Here is a 26,828-nt window from a genome sequence, read left to right as displayed (position 1 = left end):
ATGTTAGTGCCTCATTAGAGGGAAAGCGGCCTTGGCTTGATAGTAACCAGGCCTTCAATATCCTATTCTTTACCCAATAGCCCTTCTAAACACCCCTTTGTCCTCACCTACCCAACTCCTGTGTATATAATCAGCGACTCTTCACATCCCCGGGGCAGCATCTCTGTCTGCCCACGGGTCCTGTCCCTGTGCTCTAATAAACCACCTTTTTGCACCAAAGACGTCTTAAGCATTCTTTCTTAGCTGTCGACTCTGAACCTCACCCCACCGAACCTCACCTAGGTTCAAGAACTTCATCAGGTGTGTATGTATGTGTGTGCGCTGACATGTGCTGCTCTGAGAATTTGTCACCCTTGCATACAGCCTGGCCAGTTCATGGTTGCCCCACCCCCACCCCATGGGTTATAGCACAGAACAGCTCTCCAGTCTGTGGCAGGTACGAAAGTGAGAGGGGCTGGGGGGGGGGGGGAGGTGATGAGTGAGGGGGTGAACTGGTACTTGTAAGGACCTATTTAGAAACTGTCCCTGCTCCCTTTCCCCCAGGGCATTTACTTGGAGACAAGTCCTGGGAACCAGCTTCAGGTAACAAAGCCCAGATACAAAGGTGGGCCAGGTCAGGTGGAGACATTGATCGGTGGTGGGGGGGGGGCGGGGGATGCATACTGTCTCCCTGGTTACCAAGGAGTATGGGCCCTGCCCTTTGGGCACCAATCCCAATCAAGGTGTAATAGGCTGATTCAAATGTCTACTAGGGTAAATTGTAACTCAGTTGGTCACCTAGCATCACTGTGGAGTTTCCTGTGTGTGTTACAATCTCATTGGCCACCTGTGCGTGGCCAGGCCCAATCGCATGGCCTTTGCCCTTAAAAGCTAGTCTGTGAAACAGAGAAGGGTCGCCCTCTCTTGTAAGAGGTGCGGCTCCAAATGTTTGGTTAGATTCTTGATGCTTTCTTGGGGTGAAATAAAGCTTTGCTTGACCTTCGCTTTGTATCAGTCTCACTCCTTTAATCACGGACCCATTATTGGAGCATAACAGTACATGTCATGGTAGGAAGAAGAGAACAGGAGCTACGTTGGTGGGACTCTCTTCCTCCCCAGGGTTCTGCTTGATAAAAGCATCAGACACTGTGTTAAGGATGTACATGAATTGAATTGTTTAAAGTTTCATAATAATGTTGTGAGAAGGGGAAAGCTATCATCTCCATTTTAGGCAAGGAAATCAAGGTCACTCAGAGGTGACAGACTTAATTGGCTGAGCCATGATTCTAACAGAACAGTCAGGAGCTGAGCCCAAGTGCCCACTATTTTGTTTCATTTTGTGTTTGGCCTCTGACACTGTTTACCCGCTCATTAACGGTCACCACCTTCTGTGTCTCTGACAGCTTCTCCTTCTCCAGAACTGAGTCTTGTCAGTCATATGCATTTTTCACCATCCCTGAAGGGGAGACCATGGGGTTTGAGGGGACAGGAGAGCTGGTTGTACGTTGGCTGATGGAGTGTGTTTGCTGGAGGTGGAGGGGAGGCAGGTCACATCTGGGCTGTAGGGAATCAATGGGGTCTGCATCTGGGGTGTGAGGTGGGCTGTCCAGCATGCAGAAGTGGGGAGACCAGCAGTAGGTGGGCAGAGTTCACTTACTGCTTTGTTCACAGTCTGAAAGCACAGCCTGAGTGAGCCTGAGAGACAATGGGGTGAGCACTCATGACCTTGCAATTCTGCTGCCCCTGAGTCCTCTTCTTCCAACTGACTTCCTGGTGAGGCCTGCTCTCCAATGTGAGAGGTGAGGGCAAGTCTAGCCTTACCCCTGCTCATGGCACTTCCTCCCACCCTGCCTACAGCTCCCTCCTGGGGTTTGACATGAACTCGACATTCATCTTGTGAAGAGAAAGCAGGATGTGCTTCACAATTTCATGGGAGCACATGGTCCCTCAGATTAAAAACAGCCTCATTCACCAGCCTCCCAGGAGGCTACTTTTGTCTGTGTTGCTACATTCCAGCCATTATGATGACACAGAATGAGGTAGTAGGTGTTACTGTAAAAGGAAGGAAACTTTCTCCTTTTCTGCTTTCCCTGCCCTGCTCATGGGCCACAGACATGGTGTTAAGTGCCCTGATCATACTAATAAGGAAATCTTCCAAGGTCATTGTCACCCATGTGTCTGGACAGCCCTGTGGTGCAGAGTGATGCTACAGCCCTGGACGGCTCACCTCACATGCGACATATGCACATTGTTCCGTCGACACCACTGTTAGCTGGTTTTCTGTTGCACACAACTGAACTAATGCATGTGGAGAGAGGATGGCGTCCTGGAGGGGGTGGCTGTGGTGGTCTGATCTGGAGATGAGCAGAGACAGATACACAGGGGGCAGCACTGGGGGCTCCCTGGGACACTGATTGTGTTGGAGGAAGGGAGAGCTGGGCCCCAGGGGCAGCACAGGGAGACTGGAGACTGTTCTCCTCTCACCTTTGTAGCCACGGGGCTGCCCTGGAAGCATGCGTGGATTCATCAGCTGTTACATTTGGGGGCCTGTGTTTCTTCTCTTCCCTTCCTGTACTATCTACAGAATTCTCTTATTGACTGCAGCCAGGATGAGAATCCCTGCTGGTTACCTTTCCTCCTCCCCCACCTGTCTGAGCGCAGTAGTTTTGGGGGTTGAGATCTAGAGAAGAAACCCCTCAGAGGGAAAAGGAATTCAGGGTCTTTTGTCATGAGGTTCCACCAGAAATCTGCACTTACCCAGGCTGGCTTGGACGGCCCACCTTGAGACTGTGGACCCCAGGCCCCTCATATCTTGTGTCCTGGTGATTCCAGATACTCGCTGCATGACTTCACTCTATTCTGTGTGTCACCAGCAAGTCACTATGTCCAACTTCTGTTCCCAAACAGGGCATGATACCAGAGGATGGGAACACTGGGGCCATCTTGGGATCTGCCTACAGCAGGGGTGACTTTGGGAACCACTTGAATGTGTGGCCTCTCACAGGCCTGTGGCTAGGAATGCAGAGACCAGACCAAATGAAGAGTTCAAGTCCGAGGATGTTGGTGATCACTCCCCAGGAATCCAGATCAGAGTTGGGATGTCACGCACAGTTGCAGGGGAACAGGGCCTGAGGCTCCACCAATCAGGTGACCACATGCCAGACTCTGACTCAGATGTGTGTGTGACACAGATGCTAGGACAGTGCTGCGTGCATTTGGCACAGGTGGTATGAGTGGCCGTCGTGTCATCCAGCTTCCAGGAGCAGCAGTGACAGCAGTCCTGGCCTCAGGGTGCAGTGGTGTAAACAGCTGGACCTGTGCCCTGCACCAGGGGCAATGGTTCCTCTTTGGGCCTTGAACTGGGGTGTGATGGTGGGTTCTTTTCCTGCCTGTGCAGCCTTGGGCCTGTGGTCTGTGGCTTTCCCTGAAATGAAATGAGGCCAAATATTCTCCCTAACTAACTAACTGTATATATATACATAATACATTTATTTTCCCACAGATATATTTATTTATAATATATAAATATAATTTATATTTCATATTCCTTTAATCCTAAAATATATTTTATTTTATTATATATTATATAACATTTATTTCATTACATGTAATTTACATTTTATTTTTATATTAAATTATATATATGTAATTTTCCTTGACTATGCATCTACACATATATGTTTCCATATAAGTATTTATAGTTTCAATTAAAACAACTTCTACTCTGTTGTTGAAAACGAGGAGTGAGAAATCCATGAAGGAATACTTTCAGAGAGCAGGGATTCAGAATTGTTTTCCAGTTTTATTGAGAAATAACTGACATAACGTTTTGTAAATTTAAGGGTACAACCTTTTGATTTGATATATTTATATGCTGTAAACTGATTACCACTATAGCATTAGCTAAGACCTACAGCCTGTCACAGTTGCCGGGGTGAGTGTTGGGGGGTGGGTAGGACCATTTGAGACCTATTTATTTATTTATTTATTGTTTAAAATAATTTTTTATTGCCCAGGATATTTTTTTTCTTGTGTCTTGTTTTTTTTTTGTTTGTTTTCTTTTTTAATAACTATAAATTCAAGCTTAGTGAAGCTTGCTTTGTCTTGAAAAGACAAAACAAAACAAAACAACAAAGCTGTTCTATCATTTGCTAATCTGATCTCATTTGAAGAGAGAGATGGTAGTTATCTTGCAAGTGTAAAATTTATACCATGAATGATGCAGGTCTAAGTCTGGTGGCACTAAAAGGAGACGATAGCATTGTTGACAAAATTATAATCTACTTGTGGCATTTGCGGAAAAGAAGCCCTTGCAAATTTCTAAATAACTGTAAACTCTGTTAGGAAATTCTAAAGTGTCTTACAGGCCAAAAAGGGAATGAGGTTAGTAAAATGCCTCAACAGAGTTTGAATAAAATACTGGATTTGAGAGTTTTTGGGACTTGGATATGTAAAAATAGGGCGGCAGTTTGGGTCATGCTTACAATGGTCTCAAGTTCAAATAAACTACTGTGACAATACACCACTTCACAGATCACACGCTTTTCTGGGGCTGTTCTTTCCTTCAGTAGGTGCTGGGAGAAGGTGTGCTGAGTCGCTTTCCAATATAGATGCCTAGGCCCAAAGCCAAAACATGAGAGAAAAAGAGAGACGGAATGAACACCTTAAGGAATTCTGCAGAGAAAATAGCCCCTTTCTTCATGGCCCCCATTTTTCCTCATGCTTAAAGAGACAGAGCACTTGGGGTGTCTGAAGTGGAACTCCTTAGGTGGAATGTTTTCAGGTCTACTGGACCAGTCAGACACCCAGTCAACGCTTTTCTTCAACGCATCAACTTCTTTCTCTCCTTCTGCAACTTCTTCTTCTGACTGAGAGCTATGGTCCCTGCTGGTGTACATCTCCACATCAAACATAATCTGCCCATCTTCTTGTGGGGAAGGGCTGTCACAGTGAGAACTGGCTCTTGAACTACTCTGTCCTGATTCGTGTTGTGCATCCAAAAGAATCTTCTCCATGTCTCCATTGTGGATAGAGGATGAGGACGGTACATGTTCTAGCCCCCCATTTTTCCCATTGCCATTATCATTGCCATTGCTGCTGTTCATGGGTAGCTCCACCCAGGAACTGTTGAGGCCAGCTGGCGGGGGCAAAGGCTGTTCACCTTCCTCGCAGTTGTTGTTGTTGTGCGGGGGCAGCGGCTGCTCTACTAAATGAGATGTTGTCAGGGGGCTGGAAGGGCTTGTGGCCGCAGCAGGACCGTCTCTGGTTCTCCGGCAGCAACACAACAAGCCGAGTCTCCTATTTTTTATTTTTTATTTTTTTTTAAGATTTTATTTATTTATTTGACAGATAGCACAAGTAGGCAGAGAGGCAGGCAGAGAGAGAGAGGAGGAGGAGGAAGCAGGCTCCCAGCAGAGCAGAGAGCTAGATGTGGGACTCAATCCCAGGACCCTGGGATCATGACCCGAGCTGAAGGCAGACCCTGAGCCACCCACGTGCTCCTAAGACCTATTCTTTTAGAAATCAGATGTTTTCTTTATATTAAGCTTCCTCCATCTGCTGCCTGGCTGTGCCCCACAGAGGAGAAAATATGTATCTCCCAGCATGCCTTGCATTTTTCTTCATACAAAAAAACCAATAGGGGCACCTGGGTGGCTCAGTGTAACTCACCTCTGCCTTTGGCTCAGGTGATGATCCAGGTTCTTGGGATTGAGCCCCGCATCGGGCTCTCTGCTCAGCAGGGAGCCTGCTTCCCCTCCTCCCCCGCCCCCGCCACCTGTGTCTCTGTCTACTTGTGATCTCTGTCTGTCAAATAAATAAATAAAACATTTTTAAAAATTTTATTTATTTGAGAGAGAGAAAGAGAGACCATGCACAAGCAGAGGGGAGGGCAGAGGGAAGGGAGAAACAAGCTCCCTACCAAACTGGGCTCAAGACGTGGGGCTTGATCCCATGACCCTGGATCTGAAGGCAGACACTTGTCTGACTGAGCCACCCAAGCACCCTATCTCAATCTTCCTAATGACGTCCATTTGTAGTTGTCTTTCAACAGTTTCTGGCAGAGGGCTCTCACAGCTAGAATACAGTATCCGTTCTCTTTACTGCATGTGTATCCCGGCATTGAATCAATAAAAACTATGGACTTCAAACCGTCTCCTTCATGGGAATGTTTCCACAAGAAGAAATGGTAGCACACTGAATCCTTAGGAATCCTTGGCAAGTGTTTCTGTTCTGTCTTTGTTGTGTTGGCCAAAATTATAATTTCGTCTTTCATATCTATTTCCAATTGCACATAGTTGAGCTGTTACTTAATGTGTCCAAAGTTTGAAAAGCTTCTCGAGAAATAGGAAATGTTACTCCTTGTAGTGTTTGACGCTGCGTGTCTCCACCCATGTCAGTTTGTGCCTCATTAATTTTAATCTGTTGTGATTCTTCCTCAGCTGCAGTCAATGGGGCAGGAGGAGATTGTGACAGAAGATTGTGTTTTTTATATCTGTGTAATGATGCATCTTCCTTTACTGTTCCAAACACTTCCTCTGTAATGTGGCCCCCTCCAAACCCCATTTTCAGAGTTGCACTTGTTCCTGCATACAACAAATTTTTATGATTACTAGAATGTTCTGGAGACCAGGCAGTGGATATCCAGTCACATCCCTGGGCATTCTGAGAATCTAACCAGAACACTATATAGCACGGCTGTCTGTCCTCCAGGAGGGGTAAATAAAGGAATCATAATCCTTACCCCAGGAACGGAAGACTGTCTACAGGATCCAATCACAAGTATCTCATTTTCAGTAGATACTATTAGAAGTCTGTACTTTCCATTTCTCCTCTGGCAAAGGTATCTTTAATATCTTCCACTTGCTTGGAGGCAGGTCTCATGGACGTGACAGCCGCGGGCTCCCAGGTCTGGTGCCAAGTCTGTGCAGAGACATTCCAGCCTAAGTGGCAGGGGTGTCATCCAGGTGCCAGAAGCAGTAGAGACAGCAGTTCCTACCGAGGCTCAGGTGTCCTGTGTCAGAGGAGTCATGACATCTGTACCTTTAGCTTGAAACTTACCCAGTGTGTTGTACAGGGAGACGCTGCTTTGGGAAGTATCCCTGGTGTTCTCCTTTACGTGTGAGTAAAACCCTTTCTTTCCCTATTCTTTGGCTTCATTGAATCTTTTGCCTTGAATCCATCAAGAGATGTGCCCAGTTTTCAGAAACACAGCTGCCAACCTGACAACCTCACTTGGCATTTCCCTTTTTAAATTTAATTTAACTTTATTTATTTATTTGAGATCGAGAGAGCACAAGCAGGGGGAGTGCAGGCAGAAGAAGGAGAGGGAGAAGCAGGTCCCCGCGGAGCAGGGAGCCTGTGCAGGCTCAATCCAGGACCCTGGGACCATGATCCTGGGGTCATGACCTGAGCCAAAAGCTGACTATTAACTGACTGAACCGCCCAGGCACCCCTCCTGCACAATGTGTAATAGAAGCCGTGAGTGAACATTATTTTCATGTTGCTGATCTTGGGAAAAAACAACCAGTCTTTCACCATTAGGTAAGATGTTAGCCTAAGGGTTTTCATAAATGCCTTTCATCAGATTGAAGAAATTCCCTATATTAGTAGTTGAGTTTTTAATCTTGAGAAGGTGTCTGATTTTGTCAAATGCTTCTTGTCTATCTGTTAAGATAAGCATGTTTTTCTCCTAGTATATTTCCAGATATTAATATATAATATATACCACATATATGTTTTACTTTGATTGGTAAGGATTTTTAACCAATCTTGCATTCCCAAAATAAATTTCATTAGGTTTGTTTAACTCTATATGTTGCTAGATTTGATTTGCTACATTTTGTTGAGATCTTTGTGTGTATGTGTGTGTACATTCATAAGAGATATTGGTCTGTAGTTTTCTTGTCTTGTGATAATCTTTGTATGTTTTGGTGTCTGAATAATCTTAGCCTCATAGAATGACTTGGGTTCCCTCCTCTTTTTGGGGGCGGCAGGGTTCGTAAAGAATTGTTATTAATTCTTTCAGCATATGGTATAATTTGCAAGTGAAGCCATTTGGAACTGGGCTTTTATGTGGAATAGTTTTTGACAATTGACTCTATGTTCTACCTCATAGGTACATTCAGATGGTCTATTTCTTCTTCAGTCAGCTTTAGTCATTTGTGTCTTTCTGTGTTTTTGTCTATTTTATAGAGGCAAGTTAATATTTTAGCATATAATTGTGCATCATAATCTCCTAATTCTCTTGATTTCTGTGTGGTCAGTACTAATATCACCTCTTTCATTGCTGATCCCAGCAATGTGGGTCATTTCTCTTTCCCTCTCTCTTTTTTAGTGAGTCTAGTTAAAGATTTGTCAGTTTGGTTGATCTTTCAGAGGATCACATTTGATTCAGTTAGTTTCCTATACTGTTATTTTATTCTCTTTTCTCTATTTCATTAACTTCTGCTCTCATCTTTAATTTTTTTCTTTCCCTTTGCCTCCTTTTGCTTTCGTTTGCTCCTCTTCCTCTTTTGACTTAATGTGGAAGTTCAGGTAATTGAGTGGAGATGTTTCTTTTTCATACAGGCAGTTCCAACTATATATTTCTTCAGCACTCTTTAGTCGGACCCCCTCGGGGTTGGTATGCTCTGTCTTCATTTCTATTAATCTCTAAGTATTTTCTGATTTCCATTTTGACATCTTTGACCCTTGATTATGTAAAAGTGTGTTAATTCTGCATATTGTGAGTTTCCCAAATTCATTCCAGTTATTTATTTCTGGTGTCATGCCACTGTGTCATTTGCATTATTTTTACCCCTTTAAATTCAATGAGTTTTTTATGGCCTAGCATAGGGCTTATCTTCTAGAAAGCTCCATGTGCATTTGAAATGAATGTATATTCTGTTCATGGCTGGAATGTTCTATACATGTCAGACTTACACTGTTGTTTTATAGTATGGCTCAAGTCTTCTTTATCTTCATTGATCTCTACATAGTTGTCCTATCCATTATTGAAAGTGATATATTGAGTTTAACTATTATTGTCATACTGTCTGTTTCTCAGTTTCTGTCAGTTTTGCTACAAGAAGTTAGGTGTTGAATTATTAGGTGAATATATGTTTAGAGTTTTTTCATCTTTCTGATTAATTGACCATTTTATCATTACAAAATGGTCCTGTTTATCTTACTAGCATTTTTATTTTTAATTTTATTTTTAAAGATTTTATTTATTTGTTAGAGACACAGTGAGAGAGGGAACACAAGCAGGGGGAGGGAGAGGGGGAGAAGCAGGCTTCCCACTGAGCAGGAAGCCCAATGTGAGGGCTCAGTGGACCATGACCTGAGCCAAAGGCAGACTCTTAACAACTGAGTCACCCAGGTGCCCCCTTACTATAATGAGTGTATTCACACCAGCTTTCCTATGGTTGTTTGCCTGAGGTAACTTTTTCCATCCCTTTGAGTTTAATCTGTTTGTAACTGAGATCAAGTGCATCTACTGTAGACTGCATAGGGGGACCCTGTTTTGTGTTCAGTCTAATAATCTGCACTTTGACTGACTTATTTAAGCCATTCACTTGCAATGTTAATATTGACACTGTTGATTTATGTCACCGTCTTACTTTTTTGCTTTTAGTTTTCCATGACTCACTCATTTTTCTCTCTCTCTTTTTAAAAAGATTTTATTTCTTTAAGGGAGAGGAGAGAGAGAGAGCACAGAAGCAGGGGAGCGGCAGAGGGATGGGGGAATAGAAACAAGGCTTTCCACTGAACAGGGAGCCAGCAGCTGGGCTTGACCCAGGACCCTGGGGTCATGACCTGAGCAGAAGGCTGACATTTATCAGCTGAGCCACCCAGGTGTCCCTCCACTCATTCTTCTTTTACTGACAACTTCTTATTCAGTGAATAAACTGTAATATTTTCATTTTTTAATCATTAATCATTTTATTTTGTAGTTATTTTCTTAAGACATGCTTTTGCTTTTGCCATGTTTTCTATATATTAAATTTTGTGATTTTTTTCTTTATATCATACCCATAATATATATTCAAATAATGTATGTTTATATATTTGTATCATATCCTGGTCCTCTTATATTACATCTTATAGTTCCAATATTTCATGAACTTTTTGCTACTCAATTATTCTAAAGTTACTTAGTCACAGTTTTTTTTTTTTTCATTTTAACTTTAATTTCTTTCTATGAGTTGCTTTTTTTTTTTCTCTGTGCAATTTTCTGTGTAAGTTTTTTGACACGTAAGTTAAATAGAGATTTTTCTAGAGAAATTTGTTTCTTAAAATTTTGGGGTATCACCAATTCAGGACAATTATGAATTAAGCTGATGACATGAAGTTATTTTGTCCCAACGGCCAATTGGAAAGCAAATTTGGACTACAAATCACAGACGGGTTCGTCTGTGTCTGCAAATTTTTGAAATAGATGTTTGCTCACTTTTTCCTGACTCAAAGGCAAATTTCCTCAGAATGCTCTTGGACTTGAAAATAGAACAGATTTGATTGTATCACCCTGTTCTGAGGATGTGAATCTTAGGTTGCCAGATTTTTCAGGGAGAGGATTTTTTTCTGCTGCTCACATGGAGCAGCTCTGGGCGTTGTCTCCTCTCTATGAAGCTCCTGAGCTTGAGAAGCCAAGCTAAGATTTTCTAGATTTGAAAAATACTCCACAGATCAGAACAACTATTCTCTGGGGCTTATAGCCCATATTTAAATTTTGGGCTAATTGATATTTCTCTTGATTGTTCTACACTTGTGGATGATTTTATGTTTTTTCTATCATTTCCATTTTTGGGAAAACGGGCAGCTTTATTTCTTAAAAAATTTTTTTATTTAAATTCAATTAGCCAACAGAGTACATCATTAGTTTCATATGTAGAGTTCAATAGTTAATCAGTTGCATATAACACCAGTTCTCGTCACCTCACATGGAGAGGGGGCAGCCTTAAACCTTGGTCTACTGCATAGGTGGAAATGGAATCCTCAGTAAGTATTTTTCATTTCTGCTCTTTTTTAGGCACCCGAGTCGGTGCTAAAGTGTAAGTCACCTAAACCAATGGTGATCTGTGTCTCCTGTGAGCCAGCCCTGGTCAGGGAAGTGTTACTCAGCCCACAGAAAGTACACACAGAAGTTGAAAGTGAGGGACGCCTGGGTGGCTCAGTTGGTTAAGCAGCTGCCTTTGGCTCAGGTCATGATCCCAGCATCCTGGGATCAAGTCCCACATCGGGCTCCTTGCTCGGCAGGGAACCTGCTTCTCCCTCTGCCTCTGCCTGCCATTCTGTCTGCCATTCTGTCTGCCTGTGCTCACTCTCTCTTCCTCTCTCCCTCTGACAAATAAATAAAATCTTTAAAAAAAAAAAAAAAAGGAAGTTGAAAGCGAGTATAAGTCAGAAATTTCTAACTTCTCCTGTCTGAGACTGGTTATTTCTAAACAAAAATGAGGATGAATATCACGTCATTGGATCTGCTGAGACACTGTGATCATTAGCTGTTCGTGGACCAGAGATGAAATAGTCAGTGTCTACACGGGAATGGTTTTCAGACTTTTGTGGAGGTCACATAAACCTGATGAAATTATGGATACTCTCCCCAGAAATATGTATATATAGAAAGAAACATCAAATGCCAGTGTGTATATGAGGATCATCTGAAGTGACATAGATCTGAGTTTTTAATCCCAGGAAGAGACAAAGGATGAAGATGACATGTTGAGCAATCACTTCATGACCCAACAATGCTACTCCACTCATCTGTGAGTAGGGACTGGAATGGACAAACTTGGGCCCATAACAACCATCAATAAGTTGAAAGATGAATTTATTTATGGGTCACTCCTCATCCAAGCAGTCTTGAGTGCCTGCAGTGTCCAGATCAAGTCCTAGTCTCAGATCATGGCTCCAAATGTGGAAATTTGTCATTCTTTTCCATTCCTGGCTCCCAATGTCTATTCCCAAAACTGGTACCTCTCTTGCCATGTGCAGGAATGCCAGACATCAATAATCTTATTGGGGGCACAGACACCTCCATCCACAGAGAGGAGAACCTATATTGCCAAACAGTCCAGCACTTGGACATGACATGAAACTTCAACAGTCACATGCCAGACTCTGACTCCAGACATGTGACAGGCACACTGGGCCAGTATCCATGCATTAGGCACAGGGGGTTTGAGGAGTGTCACAGTCATATCATGCAGCATAGCAGTCCCAGCCGCAGGGTCCTGTGGCCTCTGTCAGGAGAGTCAGTGGTGTCCATACCCAGTAGCAGGAGCTGGTTGTCTATGGGTCTCCATCCAGGGTCCAATGTGGATTCAGCTTCTGGCTGTGTAGTCTTAAGCCTGTATTGTGGCTTCCCTGGAAATAAAAAAGGTCCCATATATTCTCTCTCTTCCCTAAGTCTCTCTGTAACTGTATGTTTGTATCACAAGGAGTCAGAAACCCACATGGGGAAGAGTTTCCAAGAGCAAGATTTCAGACATCTTTAACAACCTTATAAAGATATGATTGACATACACCATTGTGTGAGTTTAGGGTACAACCTGCTGATCGATACATTTCTGTACTGCACAGTGATTACAACCATAACATTAGCTAACACGTGCATCATGTCACGTAGTTACCATTTCCTTTTGTGTGATGCAGACATTTAAGATCTACGCTCTCGGTAACTCAGACCTTTTATGTTGAGATGAAAATTTCCTCAGTCTGCAACCTGGCTGTGCCCCACAGGAAAGAAAAAAATGCAGCTCCCAGCATGTCTTGCACTTTTCTTCCTACAAAAAGACATCTGAAGATTTTATTTATTTATTTGAGACAGAAAGAGAGAGAGAGCATGCATAAGAGAGGCAGGGAGGGGTAGAGGGAGAGAGAAGACATTTCAAGCAGACTCTGTTCTGGGTGCAGCGCCAAATGTGGGCCAGTTCTCATGACCCCGAGGTCATGAACTGAGCTGAAACCAAGAGTGGGACACCCAGACGTCCACAAAGAAACAAAATCCCTTCCCACAACGAGGGCTCTCATCAATGACTTCAGTGCTTCTCTATGTGGTGGAGTCACAAGATTGCCTGTGGCTTTGTTACCAAATACTCGGGACTCACGCCAGCCCCCCTCAGCTTAGAATGTTGGATGTGGGTCCAGGTATCACTGGCATGATAAGCCCTACTGGAGAGGCTGATGCAGGGCCATGTGGGGATTCTGCTTCCTGTGCTCACTACTCCATGTGGGATCTGAAAACCAGCAGCAGCAGCACTGACCTTGCTATCAACCCAGCATCTTGTGCTCTACCCCAAACTGTCTAGATTTTCGCAGTCCAGGAAATTCCTGTGCCCACTGAAGGCTGGGTCTCCCTGGTCTCTGTGCCTTCTAGACACAGAACCAGACTGTGCAGTGCACTCTGGGTGTGCACTCTGATCAGCCTGCTTAGCCCGGAGGAGTCCAGGGTTTGGTCCTGTTTCTTTCTCTTCTATGGCCCTCAACCCTTTGGTGACCTCATCTCTGCTGAAGACTCTAAACATCATGTATATGCTGTCACCTCCCAAGTCCATTTCTCCAATCGGGATATTTCTCCTGCCCTGCACTCTGTATCCAACTGCCAACCTCACTGCATTTCTACTGGACATCTCAGATTCCACATGCCCAAACTAGTTTCTGTGATGCTGCTTCCCCCAATGTCCTGCTTCAAGATTCTTCCCCATATCCAAGGAAGGCACTCCACATTTCTACTTGCAGTCTGAAATACTGGATGCCCTCCTTGATTCCTCCTACTCACCACCCAGATTTGGTGGTTGGGAAATGCTGCAAAGTCCATCTGTGAATATCCAGCACCCAACCACTTCCTCTATCTTCCCTTCTCAAACCCCAGATGTACATCCCACATCACCCTCCTGGCTCACAGCACTGGTTTCCTACATTGTCCCCACTGGTCACTCACGCTGCACCTCTTGATTCTCACAGCAGCAATCAGGTGCTGCTTAGAAAGTCAATCCCATTGATATGTTCATTCTGGTAACTCCACTCCTCACTCAGAGAAAACTCAAAAGCCTTCTAATATCCTCAGACTTCCATGATGAGGTCACCTTCTGGGTGACCTGGCTCCCCTGATCCCTGGAGTAAAAAAAGCCATCGTCCCCATCCCTGCACAGGTGCTAATTGGGTCTTCTTCCTCACAGCACCTGCCAACTTCCAACCTAAACAGTTCCCTTATTACTGCACTTACATAATACACAGTTCACCTCCGAATGACACTGGTTGCACGGTGCATGTGCACCTATGTGCGGACTTTTTTACAGTAGGTACTATCCATGCATTTTCTCTTCTTTGTGATTTCTAATTTTTGCAGCATTCATTGTTAGAAGACTGTTTCCTACATGTAACATAAACATGTGTTAAGTGACTCTTCATATTATCAATGAGGCTTCCAGCAACAGTAGGCTATTAGTTATGCTGAGGGAGTCAAAAGCTATATTTGCATTCCTGACTTCTTGGGGAGGGGTCACTGCCCCAGTCCCCACGTTGTTCGACGGTCATGTGCAATCTGCCCTTTACACTAGAAGATACTCTCCATAAGACCAGCACATTTTCTTTCTTCTTAGTCTCACTCAGGTGCGCAGATGTAAACATAGCATGTCCTGTATGTGGCACACAATTATCAGTTGAATGAATGAGCAGCTAGAGGAGTCCTTCTTCTAGATAAGTCTCAGGCATAGCTGTTCTGAGGCAGCTCCTGCCCCACGTGCACCCACCTCCCCATCAGTGCTGTCACTCTCCCCTCCCTCTCTCTGCTCAGCCCCTCCCCCCACACCATCTCTCCTGCACAGCACAGCACACAGAGTTCTCTCTCCAGAAACACTGTACTCAGGCTTTATGGATCTTTTTCTCCAACCACAAAGAGATCTACATTAGACTCTGCTTTATAAATTCATGAATTTGGCTCCAAGCCAGCACTAGGATCATTGAACTAAAGGTAGGGAAGAGAGGGCAGAGCAGCTGAAGAGAGAAACTAACTGATGTTTATTAAGGCTGAGAAACTTTCAGATTCCTCCTCTATCTCCAGAATCCTGAGAATAATCTAGAAAACACATACAGATTGTGGGGAAGAGATGGATGAATCTGAAAGTTCATCTCTCCATACTACAGAAACTCCTGTGCGCCAGGGACAACCTAGGCCTGTGGGAACACAGCCCAAAGGACACCTGCTGCTATAACTGACAGGGTCACTCAGGGAAAATGGGAAAAGGACTGGTACACAACAGCAAGAACTGGCCTGATGCTCAAGAGAAACAATGAAAAAAGCCCACCCCGGAATGGAAGCTATGACCCAACCCAGGACCGAGGTGAGGCTGACCCAGTCACAGGAAGCTCTTGCTGCACAAGGTCCCAGTGACAGGTGATATCCAAGTCCCTGTGATCACAGCTCCTAGTGATACAAGTTTCCACACAAGGGCAAAAAACACAGAACAGAGAGATGACCAAGCTGAGGAGTGAGCACGTCCCCCCCATGATGCATTGAGCTCACACTGGGCATAGGACCCATGCCCACTGGTCTCCTCACAGCCTTCTGACCCCACCTGCAACAGACTTAGCACAGTAAATGCATGGATTCTAGAAGGTTCTCAGTGCTTCCATTTATTTGCTGTCTCAATTTTACAAATCTCCTCTTTTATTACCTAATCAACCCCATATGGAAGAATTAGGAAACACAACTCATGTCTGGATTCTTATTTTCAATACAGAAATAAGTCATTTGTACTCAGCCCAACATGAAATAAAGACAGGGATGGAGATGGTCCAGCCCTGCCTCTGCTCGAACCGGAAAGCACATCAGAAAGGAGAATAAAATCAGAATAGGGAGGGGTCTGGTGGGCAAATCTCCTCATGTCCTCACATATGCTCAAAGGAACACAGACACATTCTGACATCTTCTGCACAAAGAGAAGTCAGGGGTTGCTGATGTCACCAAGTGGGGGTGTGAAGAAATCTTCCATCTCTTAGCCCCCATAAGGCAACTGGTCTCACACTGTGAAAAAAATCATGTACAAATTGAGGTCAGTCCCATAAGTGGGGACATCTCAGCAGCCCCCCTCATGCGCAAAGTGTCCCTAGTGCCCCAACCCTTTCCCATGTCAGGGTCTCCAGGGTCTCACCTTCAGCAGCTGTGAGAGACACATCAGAGCCCTGGGCACTGTCATCACCTAGGGGAGAACAAACAGGACATGGTCAGAGCCCACAGGAGAGATTAAAGGAGGAGCTATGGGGTGTGTGAGCTCCCCATGGGGTCCTGTCTACACTATCTCAGGGTCTCAGGGATCACCCCTCCATACTTACGTACAGCATGAGAGTAGCCCGGTCCTTTTTCTCCTGTGGGGAAAAAATATCATGTCAGAGGCCTGGGACATGGCTGGGACATGAGATCCTAGAGGAAGCTCCCAGTCCTGGTTCTAAATGAACTTCCAGAATCATAACTGAACACCCAGGACATAATAGAAAACATGAAAAATGAGGTGAGAAGTCACTGGGTCACCTGACTTGCTGGAGCTCTGTCCTCAGCAGGGACTTCTCTCTCTGTCCTGTGAATGCTGGGCATGAGGTCCCCATCACCAGAATTAACAACATGAAAATGTGTCCTTCATTTTCACAAGTGTTTGCTACAGAGTGAGTGTTCGTGATCAGCTCCAGAATAGGCAAGTCCATTTGTGAGGATGGTACTTCCTAGTAGGAAGGCAGGACAGTCTGCTACGGAGGAAATCCCCCAACAGGACAAGAAACCTGAGATCCCTGCGCCCCCCCTGCCGCTCCCCCTGCCCCCCCTCCATTCTTTACCTGAGCACTTCTTTCTCTGGATCACTGCAGCTCCAATGACTGCAGTGACCACCAGGAGACCCAGAATAGCAATGATCCACGTGCTGGGGATGGTGTGAGGAGGTGGCTCTGGAAATGGAGAGAAGGTGAGGGGTCCAGAGCTCTGGTAAGTATCCTGGCCCTGCTGAAATTCTCCAGAAGGCCTTCTGCTTTCCCTGAGAAGAGGCTCTACCCAAAACCCTCCTTACCCCATCTCAAGGTGACAGGCTTGGGCAATCCCTCATGCTGCACATGGCATGTGTATGTCTGCTCCTCTCCAGAAGGCACCACCACAGCCACCCACTTCTGGAAGGTTCCATCTCCTGCAGGCCTGGTCTCCACAAGCTCTGTGTCCTGGGTCAGGTCCTCTCCATCTCGCTGCCAGGTCAGGGTGATCTCCGCAGGGTAGAAGTCCAGGGCCCAGCACCTCAGGATGACATCACGGTCAGAGATGGGGTGTGGGTCACCTGTGTGTTGGGGGGTTCTGAGGAAGAGAATCAGAAAATCCACACTTGGGTTTACCTTTATAGGCCACTGAAACAGCATTCACGTGACCATCTGGAGATGGACTGGGTACTGGTTCGGATAGAAGAAGCACAAAACCCAGTCCCCAGCCCAGCCCTTGGGATCATCTAATCCTGGAAAGTTCTAGACTCAGGGAGAGCGTCCAGGATAGGAGGGTGTAGGTTTAAGGGGGAGAGCACACTAATGGTCCTGAATGGGGGGGGGGGGTGAATGACTCAAAACACCCAGTCGGACCTCCAAAGATATTCTCCCTGGAGAAAAAGGCCTTAAAATGTTATGCCATGGTTCCCAGGGTGGCTGCCAGGATCAAAGGAACCGCTGATGGGTTATTGCAGGGATGGTCCCCACCTGCCTCCTGGGAGAGACTGGATTCCTCCACTGTCCTTTAGAGAAAAGCGGCCCTCTGGCTGAGTCAGTCTTGAGTAGGAACCTGAACACCCAGGTGGACCTCCCTCTCCCCACCCGTGGGAGGGCGGTGTTCTGCCACTGAGTCCATTTTCCCTTCCTGAGAAGCCAGCCCCAGGGGAGGGGAGATCAGGGAGGCCCCGCGGCCCCTGGTATCTGCGCGCAGCAGCGTCTCCTTCCCGTTCTCCAGGTACCTGCGGAGCCACTCCACGCACGTGCCCTCCAGGTAGTTCCTCCAGCGGCTCTGCCGCACCGGCCGCCTCCCACTTGCGGCGGGTGATCTGCGCCGCCGTGTCCGCCGCGGTCCAGGAGCGCAGGTCCTCGTTCAGGGCGATGTAATCCGCGCCGTCGTAGGCGAACTGACTGTACCCGCGGAGGCGGCGCCCGTCGGGCCCCACGTCACAGCCGTACATGCTCTGGAAGGTGTGAGACCCTGGCCCCGCCCCGACAGGCAGGGGGTTAAAGTCGAAAGAGAAAATAAAACCGCCTAAAAGTTCCCGCGGTTGTTCCCTGTTAGGGGTACTCGTGGGTCCCGCAGCCTCAGGGTGGCGCTCGGACCCCGACACCCGGATAGGCCCTGGGAGGAACGTGGGGATGGGGGTCGTGACCTGGACCCGGGCCCTGTCGCTCACCGGCCTCGCTCTGGTTGTAGTAGCCCCGCAGGGTGTTCAGGCTCACTCGGAAAGTCAGTGCGGTGTCCTTGAGGTTCCGGGTCTGCCGGTCCCAATACTCCGGCCCCTCCTGCTCCACCCACGGCGCCCGCGGCTCCATCCTCCGACTGGCAGAGTCGCTGTCGAACCGCACGAACTGCGTGTCGTCCACGTAGCCCACGGAGATGAAGCGGGGCTCCCCGCGGCCGGGCCGGGACACCGCGGTGTGGAAATACCTCAGGGAGTGGGAGCCTGCGGGCGCGGAGGGCTGAGACCCCGCCCGACCCTCCTCCCCGCGCAGGGCCCAGGTGGAGGCGGCCGGGAGGGTAAGGGAAGGGGCACCCAGTGGGGGAGAGCAGGACGGAGGCGGGGAGGGATGGGGGAGCACAGGCAGGGGTGGGGCCGGGGGGCTGGGGTCTGGGGCGGCGGAGAGGCGCCTTCCTCAAGGGTCCCGCGTCCCCGCCCGGGCGTCCCCTTGCTCCTGTCCCGCAGAGCCCTTTTCTCTCGCCCCGCACTCACCCGCCCAGGTCTCGGTCACGGCCAGCGCCCCCGACAGGAGCAGGAGGAGGACTGGGGACCCCATGGTCCAGACCCTCAGGGTCTGAGGAGCAACTGGGTCTCCGCGGGTCTGGGAAGGACTTCAGAACCCGGAACCGGTGTTCCGCTGACTGACTTCGACGAAAACTTGACGCCCAATGGTTGTGCGAATTGGGACCGCATCACGAGTATCCAGGCAAGAGGAGGTGACACAGGTTGTGAGAGGGAGAAGTGAAACCCGCGGTGAAGGGAACTCCCCAGCATTGGGCTTCCAGGCCCCACACAGGGTGCTAGGGCCTGAGACCTTGAGAGGCAGGTACAGGGACCTCGGCCTTTACATTGACCCCTCACCTACTGCTCGGGGTGCTCTCTGTCACATTGTCTCCTTGAGTCATGGCCCAGGAGCTGTGTCAGTGATTCTGAAACATTTGTTAGAAGGTTATCTTTACAGTCTCACAGATTACTGAGGACCCCAAGGATAATTTTGTGAATGTAGGTTATAGCTATCAATATTGATCATAGTAGGGAAAAGGCTGTTTAAAAAAATTTACCAGGGCGCATGGGTGGTTCAGTCAGCTAAGGGAGCAACTCCTTATTTCAGGTGATGAGATCAAGCCACACCTCGGTCTCAGGGCTGACCTTGGAGCCCGCTTAAGATTCTCTCTCTCCTCCCTCAGCCCCTCTCTGCTCACTCTGTATCTCTAAGAAAGTGCAAATAATAATAATAATAATAATAATAATTCACTTAGAATCATATTAATAACCCATGGCATGAAAACAGCAATGCTGTTTTTATGAAAAATTAGTTCCCCCAAATCAACAGGGTAGTGAGAAGAGTTGGATTTGTTATACTTTGCATTTTTGTAAATCTTTTTCTTAACTACCTGAACCACTAGATGTTCAGATTTGCTTCTGCATTTATTGCATTGTTTTGAGTGAAGTATATGAAAAACATTTACAGCCTTGCACAGATATAGGAGAACAGTAGGTTTCATAACCTTTTCAGATATTCAGCTTTGATACTATATTCACACTACACAAGTTGTACTTTCTCTAAGGTTATTGGTGAAGTGGCACCTAAACAGTAACATTGGCTATTTCCTTTTCTTTTACATTAAAATCCACAGGTCCATCTTGTGCACTGAATGGATCTTGTACTAACGCATGAACTTTTTTTTAAAGTAATGTGTTGTTTCAGTAAAATCTTAAAGGTGTTTCAGTGTTGAAACTGAAAAGAATTATTGGAAAGTCACATTTGTTTTAATATTACCACAAATCCCAACAGAAAAATTTGTCAGTAGTGAGAACCTGTCAGGTTTGTTGGTGGATCACAGGTTTTCCAAAATTGAGAGCTTATATTTGATCAAGGAAACAAGTATTCTCAGCTGTCCTGTGTGAGTTGATTCATGAATGGATACATTCCTGTTCATTTTCCAGAAACTGCCTGTCAAATTGCCCAGTCTAAATAATACAAGTTTCTATGTCATTCATTCATTCAGGTAAAAATGACATTGTGTAGAGAAAAAAAAAAAATGAAACCACTTAATCAGTTAAGTTCATACAAATTTCATACAAATTATTTACCTTGGAGCTTAGGGATGTGGCAGACTGCATGTAAGACATGTTTAAAAATGGATTTGAGAATAATTTAGTAAATATAATAATTTTTGATGATTCAACTGGGATGTTTAATGTGATGTTAGCTTCTTTTTGTTTTCCACTGAGTCATTTTATTTACATGTATGTATTACATCCCTAGAAAAAGAGTCTCAGGGTTTTCCCTTGTGTGTGTTTTTGTCTTGCTTATTCAGGGTCCATGATGCCAGCTGAGGTTGTCAGTTCAATGAAACCAAACTGGAGGGAAGGGAAGATTTTTCTGCCATTTTGGTAGATCTTTGACCTGTACATCAAATCTGGGGCTGACTGCTCCACACGTGTTTAACTTGTCCTTGAGGTTCCCAAAAAGGTTTCCATCTCGGTGATCAGTAGTGATTTCAAATTCCCAATGTAACCGTGCTTCATATTTTGGGTTGGTGAGCACCGGGTGCCTCCCCCAGGCTTTAAGCTCCGGCCCAGCAACCACCTCCGGACACCCTCCATGGGCTGTGGATCTGTCCTCTCAGTTACCTGCTGCCCCACGTCTTCACCCTTAATGGAGACTTTGAACCCTTGGTGTTTCTAGTTCCTCATCACTTAATTGTCTTTTAACCTGGAAAAGTGAAATATGTTACATAGAAAACGAAGTTGAGATTTATGGTCCCATCAGCCCAATTACAGTGTCCCTCTAAACTGTTCTGGAAAGGCACAGTCAGGTTGAAGATTTTCTGGGAAGAGCTCTGTGGGGTTTCATGCCTTTCTTTGGGGCTTGGGGATCTCCCTTCAGTGTGTCTTGTGCTTTCCATGGCTTTGCAGGGGAATCCTAGGAGGCCCCACATAGGTCAGTGCACTGTACATATTGGGTACAGAAATGAGTAAATGGTTGGAAGCACCAGAAAACAAAACAAAACAAAACAAAACCATGCTTCGTCATCACAGTTAGAAACTGGGCAATGACTTTGGAGCATGGACTAATAAGACTTGACTTTTGCCTCTGTTCTAGGCATAGTGACTGCTCTTGAGAGCATCTGCCAAGATATTCATGTGACTGTTAAGGTGGATCAGAAAGTTGGCCGAAAGAGTGTTTTTGTTTTTTTATGAAAGCAAGTAATGGTGAAGAATAACAATTGCCTTGTGGACCCATCACCTCCATTCTTGTTAAGTTTTACCTCAGTGCGAGTGTCAACATGGTGAAAATGTCTAAGTGATGTTATAACAGGTTTAACTTTGTGGATTCTGTGAAAGGGCCTCAGTGACTTCAGGTGTTCCCCAGAACACACTTTGAGAACGGCTGCTCTGAATAACCCTGGGAGAGTCTCCCACTGGCCCTGCCCTGGCCTCCTCCTCACTCAGCAGAATCCTTTTCCCTGAGATGCATTTCCTGCCTCTGAAAACTCAGCTCTGACTTTAGCCCCTGAGTGCATCTAGAAGAGACCTCACCTCCTGGAAATGTGATGGCAAAGAGGGTCCCCAGTCTGGGAAGGGAAGTAGAGGACAGGGATTTCCCTTTTGTAACTGGGGACAGTTTGCCCCTGAAGGCACCAGACCCAGGCATAATCGACTTTGATTTTGTGACATATCAGCTTCATATGTGTTCAAATCCCAGACAGAAATCTGGTGTCATCTGTAAGAGAAATCATGTTGGTCTTTTCACTTTACATGTGTCTCATGCATCTGACTTGAGACTCACCAAGTATGGAGAGCAGTACCACCCAATACTACAGTCTGTGCGGAAGCAATTGTTCTGTATCCACGCTGTCCAATATGGTGGCCACAAGATACATGTGGTTCCTGAGATGCAGGTGGCACTTGAAATGGGGCTGGTGTGCTGAGCAGTTGCATTTTTAATTGTTTTAAATTAGTAGGAATTTAAGTAGCCATAAATGGCTCATAGCTACTATTCAGACAGTATGTACGTAGAACACTCTTAGCTGTCAGGATCCTCCTCAAAGAAGATACTGTGTGACTCATAGGTGTGTGTGTATTAAACTTGCCTTTAAATGGAAGTTATGAAGTTGTCTATGTTGGTCTGAGACATATCCTTAAGAGACAGCATGAAAGTTTAGTTAACTTGCATTATAACAGCTAAAGTGTGCAGACATTAACCAAAACATAATGTATCACATCAAGGTCATATAAGTGTTGAAAAAAGCCCATTACTGGAGCTAACTGATGTCTCTATTACTTTGGCTGTCGTCTTGGTGTTGTTTGCATTCAGCTGGTAAACATAAGCAGGCATATAAGTCTTCACTGAGCCCAAATGAGAGGATTTATTGAACACACATATATCAGATACCTCGTAGGTGCTGTACATACTTGTAAAAATCATAAAGCAGAAGATGGACATCTTAGATTCCACCACCTTAGAAACTTTATGTGTTCTCCTCCCCATACTTTTACCCAAATTCAGACAATTCTCTACATTTCCCTTCTCCTTCAAAACCCTCTGCTCTTCATTTCCACTGAGGGGAAAATACACATGAAATGTTTACAAGGGTGGGATGAAGAATTCTCTAAGCATGGCCTAATGATGAAAACCCATAAAGAAGAACATGAAATTTCGGCATGTGATCCACACACTCACAAAGATACAAACACATGTCCATGATCAAAGTAAAAAACAGAAAAACAATATTCACAGAAAAAGGGTAACATGGTTCAATATTGTTGAGCCCAAGACCACTAGGAGGACCTGTGAGCATTCAAGTTGGATCTATTACCTATTGCAGTGAGAGAGAACACACCCCTTTGGGGGCCATGGGACATCTTAATTAATGAAGGTGTTAGAACCTGTGGGACATGGGCTTTGGATGGGAGTTTTGGAGAGGATCCATGGATGTGGGGTCCACTCCCAACTGCATGTTGTCAGGGTGTGTACACAAATCCTGTGGGTGAGCATCTCGGTGAGTCCGCTCTCCAGGCAGGCCAGACCAGAGTGAGGAGAGAGCAGTCATGGTAAAGAAGCAGCAGTTTCTCACACTGGCTGACACAGGGAGGTGTGTGTTATTCTGTGGGTTGTTTAGTGCCTTGTTTTGTCTCTAATGACACAAAGTGAAGTTGTGGTTTCAGAGTGTCCTTGTCTGATGCTGATGTTTTGTGAGGTGACTGACTTATGTCCCACAGGAGAGGAATATGGCCAAATGGACATTCACCAGCTTCTGAACACTGAGTCCAACTGTCAGTGTCAGATCAGCTTCTGCTATTGGGGGCTGCTGGCTCTTCTCTCTTCAATTCCATATTTTAAAATAGGCACAACCTATTCAAAACATAATTATAGAATTGGTGTTTCAATAACTTTGGGTAAATACCCAAGAATGGAATTGTTAGATTATATGGCAGATCACTATGTTGTACGCCTAAAAGGCATGGAATATTGTGGGTCAACTGTACTCACATAATAAAAGAGAAAATTAAAGAAAAAGGAATTAAATAATTACAAGACAATTTGGAAAGGACGAAATGAAATATCAAACAAGTATATTGTAATAAGTAAACAAAAACAAAAATGAGAATGTGCACTAAGAAATGGGAATAGAACTTAGAATATATGAACTTGACACAGATGAAAGTAACTGATGAGAGTGCCCCATAGAAGGGTCAGTAAAACACACCATCCTAAAGTTGATGGGAGGGTCGCCTAGATGGCTCAGTCAGTTAACAGACTCATGTGTGATTCTGACTTAGGTCATGATCATTTGGGTCATGAGATCCAGCCCTAAGTAGGGCTCTGCACTCAGCAGGGAATCTGTTTGAGATTCTCTCTGTCTGCCCCTCCACCCACTCATACTCTCTCTCAAATAAATAAATAAATCTTAATAAAAAATAAATAAATGTTGATGGGAGTGAACACTGGTATATAGTTTTTAATGGGTGTTTTTGAAAAATATCTTCATAATTTAAATGCACTTATATTGTGACACATACATATTCTTTTAGGAGATTATCCTAAGGAGTTAATCACACATGTTTTTGAAAGCATATTTTCAAGAACGTTTCTTGAATGGTGGTTTAAGAAAACAAAGAATAAGACTTATGTAAGTATTATAATCAATATGATAATTGTGAGTATAAATAGTGGAACACTTAACATGTCTTGGGGATTATCATCATGTGTTTTACACAGAGTGTCAAACTTCATCATGAAATAAAACTCATGAGGCACCCCATAGGGGATCCCTTTGTACAGACAGGCAAGGGAAGACTTGGAGAAAAGGAGGTGGTAGAGGCAGGGTTCAGCCCAGAAAGTTTGCTCTCAGAGGCCTTGCTGACTTGTCTTTTACTGTTAGCTATCCTTCAGAAGGGGTTTGATGTGCACTCCATGCTAGCAAGCTGTTCCAATGTTCCAGAATGTTCTGTGATGGGAGGATGCTGGACTCAGAGCCTAGGAGGACATTAACAAGCAATATGACTCAGCTGTTCAAATCACACTAAAGTCCATCATCCAGTGGATATCTCGAGGCCTCCAGGAGCTTAGGATCAGCTGGCCTCTGGAGTTACAGCGCAGAGCAAGAGTGACACCCTGGTCACAGGACACTGGCAGAGTCATGTGGGAGATGGGCATGGAGCAAAAATGACAGAAGGCAATGTAAGTCGCTCCTGAGATGAGTGCTATGTGGAGAAAGGTCATGATATCATGAAAGCAGAATCCAGGAGACCTAGCAGGTCCCCTACCACTAGCATCAGTCTCATCTACAGGATGCACCAGACATATGGGTATGAAGCAAAAACACAACTCCACACAGTGCTGTACAATCATAGAGCAGGAGAGAGCTGTGGGGAAATAATAATATGACCATAGAAATGAATAATTGAGTGGATACACTGGATGATTACAGTTGTCCTTCCCCAAAGCCATACAATCAGGAGGGTGATGGCAACAGGAGAGAAGACCTCTTTGTTTCTTAATCAACTGATTCCAACAAGTTAATAATAATTGTTTTATAAAGAATGGAGATAGGAAATGATGAAAAACAATTTCAGGAATATTTCTTCAATTTCACAGGGAAAGACCTACCCAAATTCTTACCTAGAGGAGAGGAGACCCACACCAGGATACATCACAGTGAAATGTCACAAGGAGGATGGAAGGGCAAACACCCTGAAGACTCCAAGAGGCAACACAGGCCTATGGGCTGGAAGACACGAGACAAGGCCCCCAAATCCTGAGGACAACTCTGTCCAGCACAAAGTCTCTGTCACGTCACCATGTGACTCAGAGTGAGGGCAGCCTAAAGTCTCTTCAGATGTGAGGGTTTCTGTTCTACTTTCCATGTTTCCTTCTACGGGACACCAGTAGGGAACAAGGGACAAAAGATGGAGAAAACTAAACAAGGGGAGCATGTGGGATCCCAGCAACAGGGAGCCAGCAGGAGAGAGGTCAAGTGCCCCTGGTAGGTGCTTCAGGGGGTCTGGGTGTCAGCCCTACACCAGGGGTGTAGGCATCCCCTCCCCATGGGGCAGGGCTGAAGACTGCAGGCCAGGCGGCTGCACAGACATGAAGATGGGAGAAGATTGGATTGGCTCAAATATGTCCATGAAGATTTACCCAATAGGATGGGGTGGGGGAAGGGTTTAAAGGAGCACAGTAGAAACTGAGCAAATGATGGTATAAGATAGTTATTTACTCCAGGGAAAATAAAAAGTTGATTCAGGAAAGAAATCATAATCATAGTCTATGAAAAGCTCAGTTGTGACTAGCATTTCATGATCATAATCATGCAAACACTGCACATTGAGCTCATCAAAATTATCAAATAATTAATATGGGGCAGATGAGAGAGTGTGAAAGAGGCGCCAATTCAGTCAAGATGACACATAAACCTGAAGACCAGAGAAAGAGTCTGAGAAGCAGGCTACTTAGAGGCACAGAAACAGTAATCAGAGAATCAGCTAGAAGAACTAATGCAGGTGGTCTCTGAGATTCAGGAAATAGGGACATGGAAGCTTTGGGACATCTGTCTTAAAATCAAGGACTGTAAAACTGTTCCTCTATCCATCTGCTATAAAGACAACATGGTGGATGAGGTGATGGGTCAGGATGAGTTCTACACAGAAGTCATAGAGATGGGGCAGGAGTTGGAGGACTCATGGGCGAAAATGCTGGTTTTTTTATGGGATGATTTTGTTTTGATTTATTTAATTTTGTTTCCTGTTGCTGAATGGGAGTCATCCCCACATGTTCTAGGAGGAATGGCTGAACCAGAAAAGAGGGGGAAGTGCATGATACAGGTGAGTGAGGGGCCATGTGTGCCCACATGGAAGGGGAGCCTGAGACAGGAAGACCCTTCCCCCATCACTGCTTAGAAG

The 26,828-nt window shown here is 45.4% G+C and overlaps 4 long non-coding RNA genes and 3 pseudogenes across 8 annotated transcripts in view; 2 read left to right on the top strand and 5 right to left on the bottom strand.

Annotated features, from left to right (window-relative positions):
- Positions 1-1,016: 1,016 nt before the first annotated feature.
- Positions 1,017-1,705, bottom strand: LOC309865905. Its single transcript, XR_014312313.1, has 3 exons — positions 1,637-1,705; positions 1,344-1,435; positions 1,017-1,102 (listed from the first exon to the last, which is right to left on the bottom strand). It is a non-coding gene; the product is annotated as an uncharacterized lncRNA (long non-coding RNA).
- Positions 1,706-3,969: 2,264 nt separating this feature from the next.
- The window catches only part of LOC309865906, a 76,008-nt gene continuing 53,149 nt past the window's right edge, over positions 3,970-26,828 (top strand). The window contains exon 1 of the long non-coding RNA XR_014312314.1: positions 3,970-4,384. This is a non-coding gene — a long non-coding RNA (uncharacterized lncRNA). The remainder of the gene's footprint in view (positions 4,385-26,828) is intronic.
- Positions 4,529-5,174, bottom strand: LOC309865883 (BCL2/adenovirus E1B 19 kDa protein-interacting protein 3-like pseudogene; annotated as a pseudogene). Its single transcript has one exon. The product of its transcript is annotated as a BCL2/adenovirus E1B 19 kDa protein-interacting protein 3-like pseudogene (transcript).
- On the bottom strand, positions 5,910-6,940 carry LOC309865164 (twinfilin-1 pseudogene; annotated as a pseudogene). Its single transcript has one exon. The product of its transcript is annotated as a twinfilin-1 pseudogene (transcript).
- Positions 10,260-14,737, bottom strand: LOC309865898. The gene is made up of 3 exons (XR_014312305.1): positions 14,530-14,737; positions 11,149-12,327; positions 10,260-10,917 (listed from the first exon to the last, which is right to left on the bottom strand). It is a non-coding gene; the product is annotated as an uncharacterized lncRNA (long non-coding RNA).
- On the bottom strand, positions 15,572-19,083 carry LOC309865889 (DLA class I histocompatibility antigen, A9/A9 alpha chain-like; annotated as a pseudogene). Its single transcript, XR_014316691.1, has 8 exons — positions 18,909-19,083; positions 18,372-18,641; positions 17,896-18,172; positions 17,019-17,293; positions 16,792-16,899; positions 16,297-16,329; positions 16,116-16,163; positions 15,572-15,988 (listed from the first exon to the last, which is right to left on the bottom strand). The product of XR_014316691.1 is annotated as a DLA class I histocompatibility antigen, A9/A9 alpha chain-like (transcript).
- LOC309865895 lies at positions 18,990-26,828 on the top strand. Of its 2 annotated transcripts, none has more exons than XR_014312300.1 (3): positions 18,990-19,122; positions 25,525-25,739; positions 26,707-26,828. It is a non-coding gene; the product is annotated as an uncharacterized lncRNA (long non-coding RNA). The 2 variants fall into 2 exon arrangements; XR_014312301.1 differs by lacking the exon at positions 18,990-19,122 and adding an exon at positions 24,594-25,107.

Source organism: Mustela nivalis (assembly GCF_964662115.1).
Source record: "Mustela nivalis genome assembly, chromosome: 5".
Classification (NCBI taxonomy): Eukaryota; Metazoa; Chordata; class Mammalia; order Carnivora; family Mustelidae; genus Mustela; species Mustela nivalis.
This window is presented reverse-complemented; position numbering and strand designations above follow the sequence as displayed.